Genomic DNA, 18,773 nt, shown 5'->3' on the forward strand with positions numbered 1-18,773 from the left:
TTGCCCTTTACTTTCCTGAAAACCCTAGTCTACAATCTGTAGGCATTGACAAGTCGATACCTTGTCAATTGGCGCCGTCTGTGGGGATTGAAGGCGACAAGGAGCTGATCTCGATGGCACGCTCAACATCATCGACATCTTCGGTAGCAAGCAACGCGATGGACAGAGGTTACAGATCGAAACTGATCTAGTCGATTTTGTTCCTCACCCGCCCTCCCGTGTGGATGCATATGTGTATCTGGAGGAGCCTATGAAGATGACGTTCGGGAGGTTCCACTTCCGCGTCGGAAAAGAGGGATCGCATCGTCTCGAGGTTCCGATTTCGTCGGGATCGGCGGCGGCCAATTCCGATACTTCGGAATCGTCGTCATCATTCGAGATTGGCGCCGAGGAAATCTTGTCTCCACGCTTCGCCAAGTCTGTGACAAGCGGAACGCTCGCCAAGATCTTTGGCAGCATGTTCGTTGGGTCGTCTGCGGACTCCAATATAAGCAGCGACTCAGACAGCGTCGACAGCTTCGACTTCATCGACAAATCTACTTCTGTTCGGGAGGTCTTCACCGATCTACACGACGGTGTCACCAACCCCAAAGAAAGTCAAGCTTTAAAATATCATCAAGTCTATGCAATTGGAGAACCAAGTCGCCCACAGGAGGAGACATCAGAGGCTTTCGATGATGTGGGAAATCCATATGTCAATCCCGCTGATCTTACGCGAGGTTTGGGCACTAAGTACGTCGGGCCTGCGGAGCGACAAATGGTGCAACTTCCACAAGCGGCTTGGGACAGAGCTGCAAAAGCCATGGACGGTACAGAGCCGATGATTACAACTGCCACGGCCAAAGAATTGCAAGCATACCAATATAAACTCGCCCGTGCTGGACGAGAACTCGAAAAGCAAACAGCTGAGCTTGATAGGAGGAGAGCCGCAGCTTCTGCGTCAAGCCGAAGAAGGGCAGAGTTTAGCCGACACTCAGGAACTTCGGAATCTAATCATAGAGCAGCCCGTAATAGAGCAAGGTCTAGGCTGCAGAACGTGCCTGAAGGCGAGAGGGACAATCTGATCCAAAATCTCGATATTTCCTTTATGTCAATAGATACAAGGGGAAACATTATTCCCAAAACACCGGAAGCTGGATATATGGCGACTCAGGCCTTCATACTGGCAAATAGACCACCTCTCGGAGATCCGAGGGAAGCATTGTACAACATGGCTATAGCAGGAGTTGGAGTCATGGGAACAGCATTCACAAACACAGGTACACCTCCCGAAGGTGCTCCAAGGCAAAATAGTCCACGACCCACAGTGGTAGTACAGGACCCGCCAAGAACAAGCGCGGCAAGAGATACATCGACACAGGCGCGAGTTGATAGGGCGTGGCAAGAAAGGAGAGAACGTCGGCAGTCACCAGAAGTCGACGAGGGGGAGATGTGCGGGCTCCCCTGTTTCACTCGAAGAGTTCGCAAAACGTGAGTTCCATCTGGTTTCAAGTTACCCGACAACTACAAGAAGTTTGATGGCCTGCAAGCTCCAGAGGATTGGCTAGTCGATTATCTAGAAACAGTGAAATTGACGGGAGGAACCAAAGCAACTACCATGCAGAGCATCCAAGTGCACCTAACTGGAGCAGCGCGATCATGGATAAAAAAGTTACCACCTGGATCCATCGATAGTTGGGAAACTTTCGAGGACATGTTCGTGAAAAATTTCTTATCTACATGCAAGAAACCTGCGTCAATAGAGCAGCTAAGGGCCTGTAGACAAAAGTATGATGAGTCGATGAGGACGTACATTCAGAGGTGGAACATTATCAAAAACTCAGCAGAAAACATATCTGATGAAAGAGCGATAGATGCGTTTGTCGCTGGTGGGAAGGACTAATCCAAAAACAATAGCGGCATTGATGGAAATAGCGAATCATTTGGCAGATGGAGAAGATGATGTTCACAACAAGCGGCATAGGTCGCCTGAGGACGATCGTAATCGAAATATTCAAAATATACGGCAATTTTCTCGCCAATTCTCCGACTATGACGGTCCCGGCCAAATATCGGCTGGCTTCCAAGGAAATAGAGGACATAATAATCGAGATGATTATCAAAAGAGTGGTGAACAGCGTAACGATTACAGAGATAGTCCACGTCCCATCAGGCAAAATAACGGACCAAGGTTCCAAAGGTCGTATATATTTCCCGAAGATATGATGAACGGACCATGCCAAATGCACTTCTTTCTCGACAGCAACGGGAAGAGGCAGTCGGTGCATTTGCAGAAGGATGGCCGAACTTTCCAGGCGCTGAATAGGTACTCGAGGCATGCCAATGCACAGGCAGCAAACAGAAACCCCCAGGGGCCAAGGAGTGAGATACATCTTCCACCTCCTCCCGCAATCACGGACGAAAATCGACACCAGTTGCAATTGGCGGCAGCTCCACACACGCATCCTTATATCGACACTAATGGTGCGGTCTCGATGATTCAGAAGGCCAGGCCATCCAACAGAGCTCAAAAAGTAATTTCACGACAAGTCTTCATGGCAGAAAAGATGCCTCCACCAAAAATCGAGTACCTGAATTGGTCGGGACAGGACATTGGTTTCACCATAGCGGACCACCCGCAGCAAGTCCCTCGACCAGGGCAATCAGCTTTGATCTTACCAGCAGTGATCGCAGGATTCGACGTTTCACGAGTATTCATAGATGGAGGCAGCAGTTTAAACCTCATGTATGCAGATACATTGAGGAAGATGAATATGTCCTTGGCAAACTTAAAACCAACCGACACGCGTTTCCATGGTATCACACCAGACAAGCCAAGTTATCCACTGGGAAAGATCAATCTCGATGTTCAGTTTGGAACCCGAGAGAATTACAGGATAGAAAGGCTGGAGTTTGAAGTCGTGGATTTTCCATCACAGTACCATGCTCTACTGGGATGACCCGTGTATGCTAGGTTTATGGCGGTACCATATTACACATACCTGTTGTGGAGACTCCCTGGACCGAAAGGCCCAATCACAGTAAAAGGCAGTTTCGCGCTAGCGGATAAGTGCGACAAGGATTTTCATCGACTGTCAGAAACCTTCGGGATGCAAGCAGAGTATATGACGTCCAGGCTAACAAATGATTATGACGTGTTGCCTGATGGAGGGAGGCCGCTAAAGGAGCAAACCTTTGACACAACTAAAAACTCAAAAGAAGTGCAGATCCATCCGACAGATCCCAAGAAGACGACAGCTATCACAACAAATATGGATCTCGCATAGGAAAGCGCGCTCGTCGAGTTCCTCCGTGAGCGCTGGGAAATCTTCGCATGGTGTCCAGCAGACATGCCAGGAGTACCCAGGTAACTTGCTGAGCACCCTTTAAACTTGGATCCATTGGCTAGACCAATAAAACAACCTTTGCGGCGTTTTTCGGAACCAAATCGCAAAGCTATGCTGTCGGAGATTAATTGACTCAGAGAAGCTGGATTTATAAAGGAGTTACACACAGAGGCCACGTGGGTAGCTAACCCAGTGTTGGTCCCGAAGAAAAACACAGAGGTCCTTCGCATGTGCGTCGACTTCACGTGTCTCAATAAACATTGTCCAAAGGATCACTTCCCCCTCCCAAGGATCGATCAAATTATCGACTCCACGGCAGGTTGTGAACGTTTTTCCTTCCTGGACGCATACTCTGGTTACAACCAGATCCGATTAAAAGAAGAAGATGAGGTCAAAACAGCTTTCATAACACCCTATGGCGTGTTCTGTTATAGAACAATGCCTTTCGGGTTGAAAAACGCGGGAGCAACATATCAGCGGATGATGCAGAAGTGCCTTTCCATACAGATTGGCAAGAACGTTCAAGTATACATCGACGACATCGTCATAACAACAAATCAGGGGTCAACCTTGATTGACGATCTCAAGGAAACTTTCGACAATCTTGATAAATTCTGTCTCAAGCTGAACCCAATGAAATGCTCTTTCGGCGTTCCTGCGGGAGAACTTCTCGGGTTTCTGGTGTCAGCAAGAGGAATCGAGGCTAACCCGGAGAAAATTCAAGCCATCGTGACGATGCGGAAGCCAACAAAGTTAAAGGAAATACAACAGCTAACTGGGCGAGTCGCAGCTTTGAGCAGATTTGTCGCCAGGCTGGGAGAAAAGGCGTTGCCGTTCTATGCCTTGATCAAACAGTGATATGTCTCCAACGTATCTATAATTTCTGATGTTCCATGCTAGTTTTATGACAATACCTACATGTTTTGCTCACACTTTATAATGTTTTTATGCATTTTCCGGGACTAACCTATTAATAAGATGCCGAGGTGCCAGTTCCTGTTTTCTGCTATTTTTGGTTCCAGAAAAGCTGTTCGGGCAATATTCTCGGAATTCGACGAAACAAAAGCAAAACCTCCTATTTCTCCGAGGGACACACGGAGCCAGAAGGGCAAGCCAGGGGGAGGCCCACGGCTCCAGACCATAGGGGGCGCGGCCAAGGAGGGGGGGCGCGCCGCCATATGGGGTGGGCCCCCCGGGCACCCCCTCGCGCCGCCCTTTCGCCTATATATTCCCTCGCGACGCGAAAACCCTACATCAACAGATCATATTCCAAAAAGACTCCAGGAGCGCCGCCGCCATCGCGAAACCTAGTTTCGGGGGTCAGAAGTTCCTGTTTCGGCACCCTGCCGGGACGGGGATTGACCCTCGGAAGCCTTCTCCTTCGACGCCACCGCCTCCATCATGCTCCGTGAGTAGTTCCCCCATGGACTACGGGTTCTAGCAGTAGCTAGTTGGTATTCTCTCTCCCATGTACTTCAATACAATGATCTCATGAGCTGCCTTACATGATTGAGATCCATCTGATGTAATCGGTGTTGTGTTTGTTGGGATCCGATGAATTGTTACATTATGATCGGTCTATCTATATAAGTTTGTGAAGTTATTGTTGCTGCAATCTTGTTGTGTTTAATGCATGTCACTAGTGCACGAGTGGCATGATCTTAGATTTGAGCTCTATAATTATTGCTTAGATTGTATCTACAAGTTGGTTGCACATGTCTATGTCTGGAACCCAAGGCCCCAGAGTGACAGCAACTGGGATAACTGGAGGGGATGGCTTAGATATGAGGATCACATGTTTTCACCAAGTGTTAATGCTTTGCTCCGGTGCTCTATTAAAAGGAGTACCTTAATTACAAGTAGATTCCCTTGAGGCCCGGCTGCCACCGGCTGGTAGGACAAAAGATGTTATGCAAGTTTCTCATTGCGAGCACGTATGACTATATATGGAAAACATGCCTACGTATAATTAATAGACTGGATGTTCTGTCTTAATGCTATTTCAATCCTATCAATTGCCCAACCGTAATTTGTTCACCCAACACTTGTTATTGGAGAGTTACCACTAGTGTAGATAGCCGGGAACCCCGGTCCATCTTTCATCATCAAATACTCACTCGGTCCTATATGCCATTAGAAGTAGTATCAACTATTTTCCGGTGCCATCGCCTACGTATATCAAGTATCGCTGCCGTGTTATCTGTTACTATTGCTCTCATATTATCGCTACTTTCACATCACCCCCGTTACTAGTGCTTTTCCAGGTGCAGCTGAATTGACAACTCAGTTGTTAAGGCTTATAAGTATTCTTTGTCTCCCCTTGTGTCGAATCAATAAATTTGGGTTTTACTTCCCTCGAAGACTGTTGCGATCCCCTATACTTGTGGGATATCAAATAGCAGGGAGAAAAATTTGAGTGGAACGAAGAAGCAGACAGAGCCTTTGAGGATCTCAAGCGCACAATCTCGACACCACCAATATTGGTGGCGTCCAAGGAAAAGGAACCTCTTATGTTATATATCGCGGCCACGCCTCAGGTGGTCAGTACAGTACTTGTGGTTGAGCGAGAAGAAGAAGGAAAACTCCATGGAGTCCAGCGGACGGTATACTTCATCAGGGAAGTTTTATCGCCTTATTAGCATATGGAGTATTCACAACCGCAAGAAAACCGCGGCACTATTTCTTGGCACATCCGATAATAGTGGTCAACGAGGCGCCTTTGTCCAATATATTAAACAACCCGGAAGCTACGGGTCGTGTCTCCCTTTGGGAATAGAGCTTTCCCCTCGGGACATCACGTATGAGAAAAGAAAAGCAATAAAGTCGCAGATCTTACCAGACTTCGTCGCAGAGTGGATGGAGCTGCAAAACACGGTACCCCCAGATTTGTCGAGAACCTGGACTATGAACTTTGACTGGTCCAAAAGGTTAGAAGGAGCTGGAGCCGGTGTGATATTAGTATCGCCTCAAGGAGATAAGATGAAATATGTACTGCGGATGACGTTCCCCAACGCATCTAACAGCGAGGCAGAATATGAAGCACTGATACATGGGATGAAGATGGCAAAAGCCTGTGGTGCAACCCGACTAAAAATATTTGGCGACTCCCAATTGGTGGCTCAGCAGGTGATGAACCAATGCGACGCAGTCAACGACAGTATGATAGCATACAAGGAGGTATACAATGAACTCGAGAAGCTCTTTGACGGGTGTGAAGTGAATCATATCAGCAGACTCGGCAACGATGAAGCCGACGTTCTGGCAAACATCAGATCGCAATGCTTAGCAATACCACCCGGCGTATTTTGGGAGGAAATAAGTGAAAGGTCGACTAAGGCAAAAAAACAGACAAAGAAAAAAAAAAGGTCGAGAAAGGCTCGGGAGCTCCAGCAATATCAGAAGCAAGTGCATCAGGAGATGAAGAGGAATCACATGAGGTGATGGTGGTGCAAGTTCCTTGGATACAGGTTTACATCGCATATATCTTAAGGAAAGAAATACCCGAAGATCCAGTAGAAGCAAGGCGAGTTATTCGACAGTCCAAGGCGTTTACTGTGGTTAAGAGCGAGCTGTATAAACAGAGTATCTCGGGAGTATTGCAGCGATGCGTTACACCCGAAGAAGGACGAGTACTCTTAAAGGATGTGCACGAGGGAGTGTGTGGACACCACGCAAGCAGTCGAGCCATAGCAGCCAAGGTTTTCAGAGCAGGATTCTACTGGCTAACAGCAATCGAAGATGCAAAGGACATAGTGCGTACCTGAGATGCGTGCCAAAGGTTAGCCGCAAAACCTCATTCTCCGGCAGCAGAGTTGATGCCAATACCATTGTCATGGCCTTTCGCTCAATGGGGTCTTGATATGGTGGGAAAATTGCATAAGGCGTGGCCAGGAGGATACGAGTATATGCTCGTAGCTGTCGACAAGTTTACTAAGTGGATTGAGGCAAAGCCGATAAACTCGCCAGACGCAGCATCGGCGGTCAGTTTCATCAAAAGTATTGTTTTTCGATTTGGGGTTCCTCATAGCATCGTCACAGACAATGGCAGCAACTTCACCTCCAAGGAATTCAAGGCATATTGCGCAAAGGTAGGTATCAAACTACAATTTGCCTCAGTGGCGCACCCGCAGACCAATGGTCAAGTCGAGAAAGCAAATGACATCATCTGCAATGGCATCAAGAAGCGTCTGCTAACACCATTGGAAAAAGCTCAACACACCTGGCCAGAGGAGTTGCCTAGCGTGCTATGGAGTATACGGACGACACCCAATACAGCGACACAAGAAACTCCATTCTTTCTGGTTCATGGAGCTGAGGCAGTGCTCCCGATAGAGATAGAACACAATTCCCCGAGAGTGGCAGAATTTGATGAAGAAACCTCGAGAAAGGCACTGGAAGATGATGTTGATGCACTCGACGAAGCTCGAGACGAGGTGTTGTCAAAGGTCACCAAGTACCAGCAAGATATGAAAAACTACCACAGCCGACGTTTGCGACCAAGGTCTTTTCAAGTAGGCGACCTAGTCCTTCGGCTTACGCAAGATAGCCATGAAAAATTTGAGTCGCCATGGATAGGCCCGTACATCGTCACCGAAGTAATTGAAGGAGGAGCATACAGGATAAAAGACAAGAAGACAGGGATTGCCGAGCCAAATCTCTGGAACGTGGCGCAGCTTAGGCGTTTTTACGCTTAAGTCGAAATATAGTCATATATGTAAACATACTATGTACTGAAAAGCCCGCGAGTTTTCAGACGCACTCTTTTCCTTTCAGGGCACCGAGTGGGGCTGGAAGGTTTTTAATGAGGCGGGCTCGCGGTGCCGTAATATAGTAAAGATATTGGTGATATACATCTTTTTCTTCGACAGGCTCGGGGGTTTGCAACCCGCAAATTCAATATATATACAAAAATTTCTACAATATACAATATACAATCTACAAGTTATTTGCCTTGGTCCAAAACACCTCGCAAACTAATAAAAATGAATACACTAGCCACCGAATCGCTCGGGGGCTAGAGGAAAGAAAGAACATACAAGTTGTTTTACAATATAAATAGTGCTTACAATATACAGGGTTCCTTTGTCAAGAAAAATTTCGACAGAAGAAGCAGACTTTCAGTCATGACCTATCAGGTCATCTATGTTCACTCTTTCATCGTCAGCACTGGCACCATTGAAGTTAGCATAATTACCCTTCACGAAGAATTCAGCGTCCATCCGAAGTAAATCATCAATTATTTCCTCGGCCACGGGTGTTACAACATCGTCGATTTTGTCGACGTTCCTCCTCCGCCTCCTCAGTTTTCATGGCAAAGTTCAACGATGTTGGTCATATCCAATTTCGGGTAGCAGATCTGCAGCATGATCATAGCAAATCTAGCTCCAGCAATCAATTGGGCCTTCACAAAATCGTGAATTCGAGGAGCATTCTTGAATTTATCCATCAAGTCAGGAAGGGTCTTCGGCTGGGAGTTTCGAGGAAACATGGTGTTATAAACCAAGGCTAGCGTCCTTCTACAGAAATCAAGATATTCACGAACTTGGCCCGCGCGGTCTTGAAATCGGACGATTCGTCGAGTACGATCTGGTGTAGCCCAAAAGCTGGAGCCATGGTCCAGAGCAAGTTTGACAAGTAGGTTTGACCTTGCGTCAACCCGCTAGTCTTCGGCAGCAGCATCCAAAAAGGAACCTACTAAACGGAAGTATCATAGTGAGAGATGAAAACAAGTAAATAAACTAGAGAGGAATTTCAAACTTCTGAAGCATACCCGCCATATCCAGGCTAGCTTCAGTCATCAAATCAAGCATATAATCTTCTCGGGAAGTAGCCTGTGCAGCTTCAGCGACCGCATCCTCTTTCAAAGCTAAGGCTTCCTGGGCCTGCTGAAGAGCAATTTTCTCCCTCTCGGACGATTTTCGAGATTGTTCCATTATCACAAGTGCTTGCTTCTTCATCGACTGGAGTTGTTGTCGAAGTTCGTTCAAATCCTGTACTGGATCAGCGTTCGAAGAATCTTCAACGAAATCATCAGCGGAAGTTTTTCTCGAGTAGGAGGAAGCGGGCAAAGCATCCGAAGAACGAGGGGTCGCAGTATAGTTGTCAAAAACCAACTGGAAAGAAAATCCCGACATCAATCATTTTGCAAAATAGCATTCCATTAAATCATTTGGATATTTACACGTTCATTACAAGAATTGGCTCCTAGTGAACCAATGGCAAGCTGCCGCAAGCCACTACTAAGGCGACATCATCAAAAGAAGAAGAAAAAGAAAAAACAGAGACAGGATGGTCTACTTGACCTCCGGCTTGGCAGAACTGGGGGAAGCTGCTGGCTTGTATCCGAGGAAGGAGAGGATCTTCTTCGAGTGCGGTTTGGCAGCTTTAATAAAGGATTGCCACTTCTCCATCTTCATCCTCTCCGTCTCACCAGATTTCGCCCAGTCGACGTTCTGCTGGCTTTCGGCAACCAAAGCTATGGTGCCTTCAACGCCAATCTTCAAGATTTCCTGCCGGAGAGCCAGCCCAAGATCTTCTTCTGGAACGAAGCGCTTGGTAAGGTCAGCGAAGATCTCTGGCTGGCTTTTCTTCGGGAAGAAGTAGGGGAAAAGGCGCGAAAATGCGGCCCGAGCATCAGCGATGCTACGACGCACCAGATCCCCATGAATTTCGAGGAGGGAAAGAGCGTCGAGAAGACGGTCATCTTCAGGCTTCTGAAGTTCGAAATCCTGACTCATCTTCCCTGCTGAAACAAATTTCGGGTTATCAACAAGTATAAGGAGAAGATAATTTTGGAAGAAACTTGATCAAAGTGATCTAAGAACTTACTGACAAAACGCCGATTCTGCGACTCCAGGCGGGCGATGACATCCTCCTCACGAGCGATCTGCTGAGTTATTTTGTCACTCAAAGCAGTTTCAGCTTGATGGAGTCTCTCTCGAAGACCTCCAACAAAGGCAGCGTCTTGCTCGGCCTTTTCGCGAGCTTTTTCACTTTGCTCTAGCTTGAGGGCAAGATCATCGGCACGATTGTTAGCTTTGGCGAGAGCCTCTAACAAAATAAAGGACGGCAATGTCAAGATAAAAATAGAAAAAGAAAGTTTACTCGATAAAAAGGGACGATAGAAAGGAGTACCTTTCAAACTATCAACAGTGTCACGGTGATGTCTACGCACGCTTCTATTCCTGTAGACAGTGTTGGGCCTCCAAGAGCAGAGGTTTGTAGAACAGCAGCAAGTTTCCCTTAAGTGAATCACCCAAGGTTTATCAAACTCAGGGAGGTAGAGGTCAGAGATATCCCTCTCAAGCAACCCTGCAATTACGATACAAGAAGTCTCTTGTGTCCCCAACACACCTAATACACTTGTCAGATGTATAGGTGCACTAGTTCGGCGAAGAGATAGTAAAACACAGGTGGTATAGATGGATATGAGTGGTAATAACAATCTGAAATAAATATGGCAGCAAGTAAACATGTAGCAGAACTTGTTGGAAACTGTGCCAGAAAATAGCTTGCTGGCGTAGGAGGCAATTCTCTGTGGTGTAACTTTTCTATTCGGAAACAAGGCCTAGGGATCCTACTTTCACTAGTGGACACTCTCAACAATGATCACATAAATAAATAACTTCTCTTCCTTTGTGCTACATACACTCTTTTGTTGGATAACAAACACCATTCATTGTGTAGGGCTACAAGAGCTCCCTCAAGCCGGAGTTAACAAGCGCCACAACATTCGGAGTTCATGTTTAAGTAACCTCTAGAGCATAATAGACCGTTGCAATTTAGACCGAGTACTAACATAGCATACACACTGTCACCTTTAAGCTATGAAAGGGGGAATAGATCACATCAATACTATCATAGTAATAGTTAACTCCATAATCTACGAGAGATCATAATCATAACCTACGCCAAGAACTACATGATGCACACACCGTCACCTTTACATCATGAAGGAGGAATAGACTACTTTAATAACATCACTAGAGTAGCACATAGATTAATAGTGATACAAAGCTCATCATATGGATCTCAATCGTGCAAGGCAGTTCATGAGATCATTGTATTGAGGTACATGAGAGAGAGATTAACCACATAGCTACCGGTAGAGCCCTTAGCCTCGAGGGAGAACTACTCCCTCCTCATCATAGGACAGCAATGGCGATGAAGATGGCGGTGGTGTCGATGGAGATGCCTTCCGGGGGCAATTCCCCGTCCCGGCGGCGTGCCGGAACAGAGACTTCTGTCCCCCGAACTTGGCTTCGCGATGGCGGAGGCTGCATAACTTTTCTCGTCCCGTGGCTTATTCCTTTAGGGTTTTCGCGACGGAGGCTTTATATAGGCGGAAGGGCAGCCTCGGAGGAGTCCTGGTGGGGCCACACCATAGGGGGGCGCCCCCCCCTTGGCCGCGCCGCCTTGTGGGGTGGGGCCCCCCTGGCTCCCATCTGGCCCCTCTTCGGTGCTCTGGAAGCTTCCGGGAAAAATAAGATATCGGGCGTTGATTTCGTCCAATTCCGAGAATATTTCCTTTGTAGGATTTCTCGGAACCAAAAACAGCAGAAAACGAGAACCGGCACTTCGGCATCTTGTTAATAGGTTAGTTCCGGAAAATGCATCAAAATGATATAAAGTGTGAACAAAACATGTAGGTATTGTCATAAAACTAGCATGGAACATAAGAAATTATAGATACGTTGGAGACGTATCAAGCATCCCCAAGCTTAGTTCCTACTCGCCCTCGAGTAGGTAAACGATAATAAGGATAATTTCTTAAGTGACATGCTACCAACATGATCTTGATCAATATTATTGTAAAGCATATGAGATGAATGAAGTGATTCAAAGCAATGGTAAAGATAATGACTAAACAACTGAATCATATAGCAAAGACTTTTCATGAATAGTACTTTCAAGACAAGCATCAATAAGACTTGCATAGGAGTTAACTCATAAAGCAATAAATTCTTAGTAGAAAGCTTCGAAGCAACACAAAGGAAGATATAAGTTTCAGCGGTTGCTTTCAACTTCAACATGTATATCTGATGGATAATTGTCAACATAAAGCAATATAACAAGTGCAATAGGTAAACATGTAAGAATCAATGCACACAGCTTGACACAAGTGTTTGCTTCTAAGATAGAAAGAAGTGGGTAAACTGACTCAACATAAAGTAAAAGAATGGCCCTTCGCAGAGGGAAGCATGGATTACTATTTTTGTGCTAGAGCTTTTATTTTGAAAACATAGAAACATATTTGTCAACGGTAGTAATAATTCATATGTGTTATGCATAATACATCTTATAAGTTGCAAGCCTCATGCATAGAATACCAATAGTGCTCGCACCTTGTCCTAATTAGCTTGGATTTACATAGATTATCATTGCATAACATATGTTTCAACCAAGTGTCACAAAGGGGTACCTCTATGCCGCCTCGTACAAAGGTCTAAGGAGAAAGTTCGCATTGGATTTCTCGCTTTTGATTATTCTCAACTTAGACATCCATACCGGGACAACATAGAAAACAGATAATGGACTCCTCTTTAATGCATAAGCATTCAACAACGAGATAATATTCTCATAAGAGGTTGAGGATTAGTGTCCAAACCGAAACTTCCACCATGATTCATGGCTTTAGTTAGCGGCCCAATGTTCTTCTCTAACAATATGCATACTCAAACCATTTGATCATGATAAATCGCCCTTACTTCAGACAAGACGAACATGCATAGCAACTCACATGATATTCAACAAAGTAAAAAAGTTGATGGCGTCCCCAGAAACATGGTTACCGCTCAACAAGCAACTTATAAGAAATAAGATACATAGCAACATATTCAATACCACAATAGTTTTTAAGGCTATTTTCCCATGAGCTATGTATTGCAAAGACAAGGAATGAAATTTTAAAGGTAGCACTCAAGCAATTTACTTTGGAATGGCAGAGAAATACCATGTAGTAGGTAGGTATGGTGGACACAAATGGCATAGTTTTTGGCTCAAGGATTTGGATGCACGAGAAGTAATCCCTCTCAATACAAGGCTTAGGCTAGCAAGGTTGTTTGAAGCAAACTCAAGTATAAACCGGTACAGCAAAACTTACATAAGAACATATTGCAAGCATTATAAGACTCTACACTGTCTTCCTTGTTGTTCAAACACCTTAACCAGAAAATATCTAGACCTTAGAGAGACCAATAATGCAAACCAAATTTCAACAAGCTCTATGTAGTTCTTCATTAATAGGTGCAAAGTACATGATGCAAGAGCTTAAACATGATCTAAGAGAGCTCAAAACAATTGCCAAGTATCAAATTATTCAAGACCATATACCAATTACTACATGAAGCATTTCCTGTTTCCAACTAGATAGCAATTAACAAAGCGGTTTTCAAGTCCGCCATGAACATTAAAAGTAAAAGCGAAGAACACTAGTGTTCACATGAAAGAGCGGAGCGTGTCTCTCTCCCACACAAGCATGAATTTATTCAGAGAATGAAAATAACAAAACGAAAATAAAAGCACACAGACGCTCCAAGTAAAGTACATAAGATGTGACTGAATAAAAATATAGTTTCACTAGAGGTGACCTGATAAGTTGTCGATGAAGAAGGGGATGCCTTGGGCATCCCCAAGCTTAGATGCTTGAGTCTTCTTGAAATATGCAGGGATGAACCACGGGGGCATCCCCAAGCTTAGACTTTTCACTCTTCTTGATCATATTGTATCATCCTCCTCTCTTGACCCTTGAAAACTTCATCCACACCAAACTCAAAACAAACTCATTAGAGGGTTAGTGCATAATCAAAAATTCACATGTTCAGAGGTAACACAATCATTCTTAACACTTCTGGACATTGCCCAAAGCTACTGAAAGTTAATGGAACAAAGAAATCCATCAAACATAGCAAAACAGGCAATGCGAAATAAAAGGCAGAATCTGTCAAAACAGAACAGTCCGTAAAGATGAATTTTTCTGGGGCACTTAACTTGCTCAGATGAAAAAGCTCAAATTGAATGAAAGTTGCGTACATATCTGAGGATCACGCACGTAAATTGGCAGATTTTTATGAGTTACCTACAGACGGGGCTGCTCAAGTTCGTGACAGTAAGAAATCTGTTTCTGCGCAGTAATCCAAATCTAGTATCAACCCTACTATCAAAGACTTTACTTGGCACAACAATGCAATAAAGTAAAGATAAGGAGAGGTTGCTACAGTAGTAACAACTTCCAAGACGCAACAAAACAGTAATACATGGGTTATCTCCCAAGAAGTGCTTTCTTTATAGCCATTAAGATGGGCTCAGTGATTTTAATGATGCTCGCGCAAGAAATAAGAGTTGAAGTAAAAGAGAGCATCAAGAGCAAATAAGAAACACTTTTAAGTCTAACCCACTTTCTATGAAAAGGAATCTTGTAAATAAACAAGTCATGTAAGCATAATGCAACAAGCATAGAAAGGCAACACAAGCGCAATTTCAATATTCTCAACATAAAGAGGGGAAACTTAATATTATTAAGATGCATATAGCCATGTTTCCCTCTCTCATAATAACTTTCAGTGGCATCATGAACAAACTCAACAATATAAGTATCACATAAAGCATTCTTATTCACATGCATAAAAGTATCATTACTCTCCACATAAGCATAATCAATTTTATTAGTAATAGTGGGAGTAAAACTACCATAACCATCATTGTAATCATCATAAATTGCAGGCATGGTATAATCATAATAACATTTATCCTCCATAGTAGGTGGCACCAAAATACCACTATCATTATAATCATCATAAATAGGAGGTAAAGTATCATCAAAGAAAATTTTCTCCTCAAAACTTGGGGGACTAAAAATATCACTTTCATCAAAACCAGCTTCCCCAAGCTTAGAATTTTCCAGAGCATTAGCAACAATGGTGTTCAAAGCATTCATACTAATAACATTCCCATTAGCATGCATATAAAGTTCCATGGGTTTTTTAATTCTCTCTTCAAACACATCATGTCCTAATTCAAGATAAAGTTCATAAAGATCTCTCATTTTGTTGTTGTTTTCCATTAAGCCTAACTAGTGAAAACAAGAAACAAAAAGATATAATTGCAGGATCTAAAGGAAATACCTTCGAGCACTCACACACCGGCAACAGGTGCTAGGAAATAGCTTAGTAGTCGGAGGATGTGAATACCTTTTACCTTACCTCCCGGCAACGGCGCCGGAAAATAGCTTGATGTCTACGCACGCTTCTATTCCTGTAGACGAGTGTTGGGCCTCCAAGAGCGGAGGTTTGTAGAACAGCGAGCAAGTTTCCCTTAAGTGAATCACCCAAGGTTTATCGTACTCAGGGAGGTAGAGGTCAGAGATATCCCTCTCAAGCAACCCTGCAATTACGATACAAGAAGTCTCTTGTGTCCCCAACACACCTAATACACTTGTCAGATGTATAGGTGCACTAGTTCGGCGAAGAGATAATAAAACACAGGTGGTATAGATGGATATGAGTGGTAATAACAATCTGAAATAAATATGGCAGCAAGTAAACATGTAGCAGAACTTGTTGGAAACTGTGCCAGAAAATAGCTTGCTGGCGTGGGAGGCAATTCTCTGTGGTGTAACTTTTCTATTCGGAAACAAGGCCTAGGGATCCTACTTTCACTAGTGGACACTCTCAACAATGATCACATAAATAAATAACTTCTCCTCCTTTGTGCTACATACACTCTTTTGTTGGATAAAAAACACCATTCATTGTGTAGGGCTACAAGAGCTCCCTCAAGCCGGAGTTAACAAGCGCCACAACATTCGGAGTTCATGTTTAAGTAACCTCTAGAGCATAATAGACCGTTGCAATTTAGACCGAGTACTAACATAGCATACACACTGTCACCTTTAAGCTATGAAAGGGGAATAGATCACATCAATACTATCATAGTAATAGTTAACTCCATAATCTACGAGAGATCACAATCATAACCTACGCCAAGAACTACATGATGCACACACCGTCACCTTTACATCATGAAGGAGGAATAGACTACTTTAATAACATCACTAGAGTAGCACATAGATTAATAGTGATACCAAGCTCATCATATGGATCTCAATCGTGCAAGGCGAGCTCATGAGATCATTGTATTGAGGTACATGAGAGAGAGATTAACCACATAGCTACCGGTAGAGCCCTTAGCCTCGAGGGAGAACTACTCCCTCCTCATCATAGGAGACAGCAATGGCGATGAAGATGGCGGTGGTGTCGATGGAGATGCCTTCCGGGGGCAATTCCCCGTCCTGACGGCGTGCGGCGAACAGAGACTTCGTCCCCGAACTTGGCTTCGCGATGGCGGCGGCTGCGTAATTTTTCTCGTCCCGTGGCTTATTCCTTTAGGGTTTTCGCGACGGAGGCTTTATATAGGCGGAAGGGCAGCCTCGGAGGAGTCCTGGTGGGGCCACACCATAGGGGGGTGCCCCCCCTTGGCCGCGCTGCCTTGTGGGGTGGGGCCCCCTGGCTCCCCTCTGGCCCCTCTTCGGTGCTCTGGAAGCTTCCGGGGAAAATAAGATACTGGGCGTTGATTTCGTTCAATTCCGAGAATATTTCCTTTGTAGGATTTCTGGAACCAAAAAACAGCAGAAAACAGGAACTGGCACTTCGGCATCTTGTTAATAGGTTAGTTCCGGAAAATGCATCAAAACGATATAAAGTGTGAACAAAACATGTAGGTATTGTCATAAAACTAGCATGGAACATAAGAAATTATAGATACGTTGGAGACGTATCACACGGTACCCAATAAATTGAGTACCAAGACGGATGAATTCTTTCATCAGAGGCTAAAAAAAGAAAGTGGCGAAGAAGGTTAAAAAGGGAAAAACTCGATAGAAGACAAAACAGTGGTAAGGGTTCTTACATCGTCCAAAGAAGGAGTCATCGAACTCCCGGCCAAGAGGCTTTGTTCCTCGCCAAGCTCAACTCTCGCTCTCTTCGGCGAGGGGGCATGGGGGCTGGCGACAGGAGTCGACTTTTCTAAGTCCTGCTGAGGGGGCGAGGTTTCCTCCGTTGCATGGCGAGTTTCCAAAAGAACTAAAGTTTGTGACGTGCTCGTGGGAGCAGTCACATTAGCAGTGGGTTCTTCTTCTTCGTCGCCACTGTGCACAAAAGATAGTATCAGAATATTCAAAAAACAATATATAAAGAGAAAAAGACGGCAGGGTAACCTACTAGCTAACGAGGGCATCATCGTAAGGGTTGAAGGCACCCTCCTCTTCGGGAGAAGCTTCCTCGGCAGGTGATCCACCGGCTTTGGAGGTGCCGGAGTCTTCGACATCACCCCTCTTCCTCTTGTTCCGGGGGGAAACAGCGGAAGGGAGAGAATGTGCGGACTCGAAAGCCTCAGATTCAGTCTCTCTTTCAGAGGAACCCGCGGATTTGTGAGATCCTGCGATTTCACTCTCAGGGCGAGAAGTACCCTGCGCATCGTCGGCAACGATGGCTAGTTCATCGACCTCCCCACCTTCAGGTAAGGGAGGCAAAGAAGGGGTGACTTGGTGGTTCTGCAAAAGGAAAAACAATAACAATGGACAGTTGAGGACGGAAGTTAACAGCAAGATAACAAGATAGCAGTCGAAATCTGAATCAAAGTCAAGAAAGCAGGTTAATCGAGATAGGAATCAAAAAACTCGAGAGACAGGTTGCTTACTTTGGGGAGAGCGTGGGCACCACTGTATGGTTCCACGCGGCAGGAGGTTGGAACTGAATCTTTTTTGCTTAACGACGAAGCACGTCGAACAAGCTTCTCCAAATCCTTCACAGAGAGATCTTTGGATATGCGGTCGACATCTTTCTCGCCAGCATACAGCCACATAGGGTTTTTGCGAGCCTGTAGAGGCTGCACCCTAATCCTAAGGAAATAGGCAGTAATTTGAATACCCGACAATTCTTTGCCTCGGGTATTCTACAGCTCGTGGATGCGCTTCATCAGTGCATTTGTCACCGTTTTCTCTTCTTCGGTGGCTTCTGCATCCCAGGATCGGCGCCGAAGGATTTTTGCGCTACCATCAAAGGGTGCGATGTTGTATTCCTGCGAGTCAGAGTATTCCTCGCGGACATATAGCCATCTTCTGCGCCACCCTTGGACGGAGTCGGGGAATTTGACGTCGAAATACTCGATGTCAGGGCGGACACAGATAACAACACCACCTATGTTATAGGTAATGTTGTGGGAGCCGTTGCGGCGAATGTAGAAAATGCGTTTCCACAGGGCCCAATTCGATTGGGTCCCGAGAAAGCACTCGCAGAGGGTGATAAAGATAGAAATATGGAGGATAGAATTGGGAGTCAGCTGGTGCAGTTGCAACCCATACACAAAGAGTAATCCACGAAGAAATTCATGGATAGGAGCGGAGAGACCGCGGATGAGGTGGTCAACGAAGGTTACCCGATATTGGATGGG

Source organism: Lolium rigidum, chromosome 7 (genome assembly GCF_022539505.1).
Source record: "Lolium rigidum isolate FL_2022 chromosome 7, APGP_CSIRO_Lrig_0.1, whole genome shotgun sequence".
Taxonomy (NCBI): Eukaryota; Viridiplantae; Streptophyta; class Magnoliopsida; order Poales; family Poaceae; genus Lolium; species Lolium rigidum.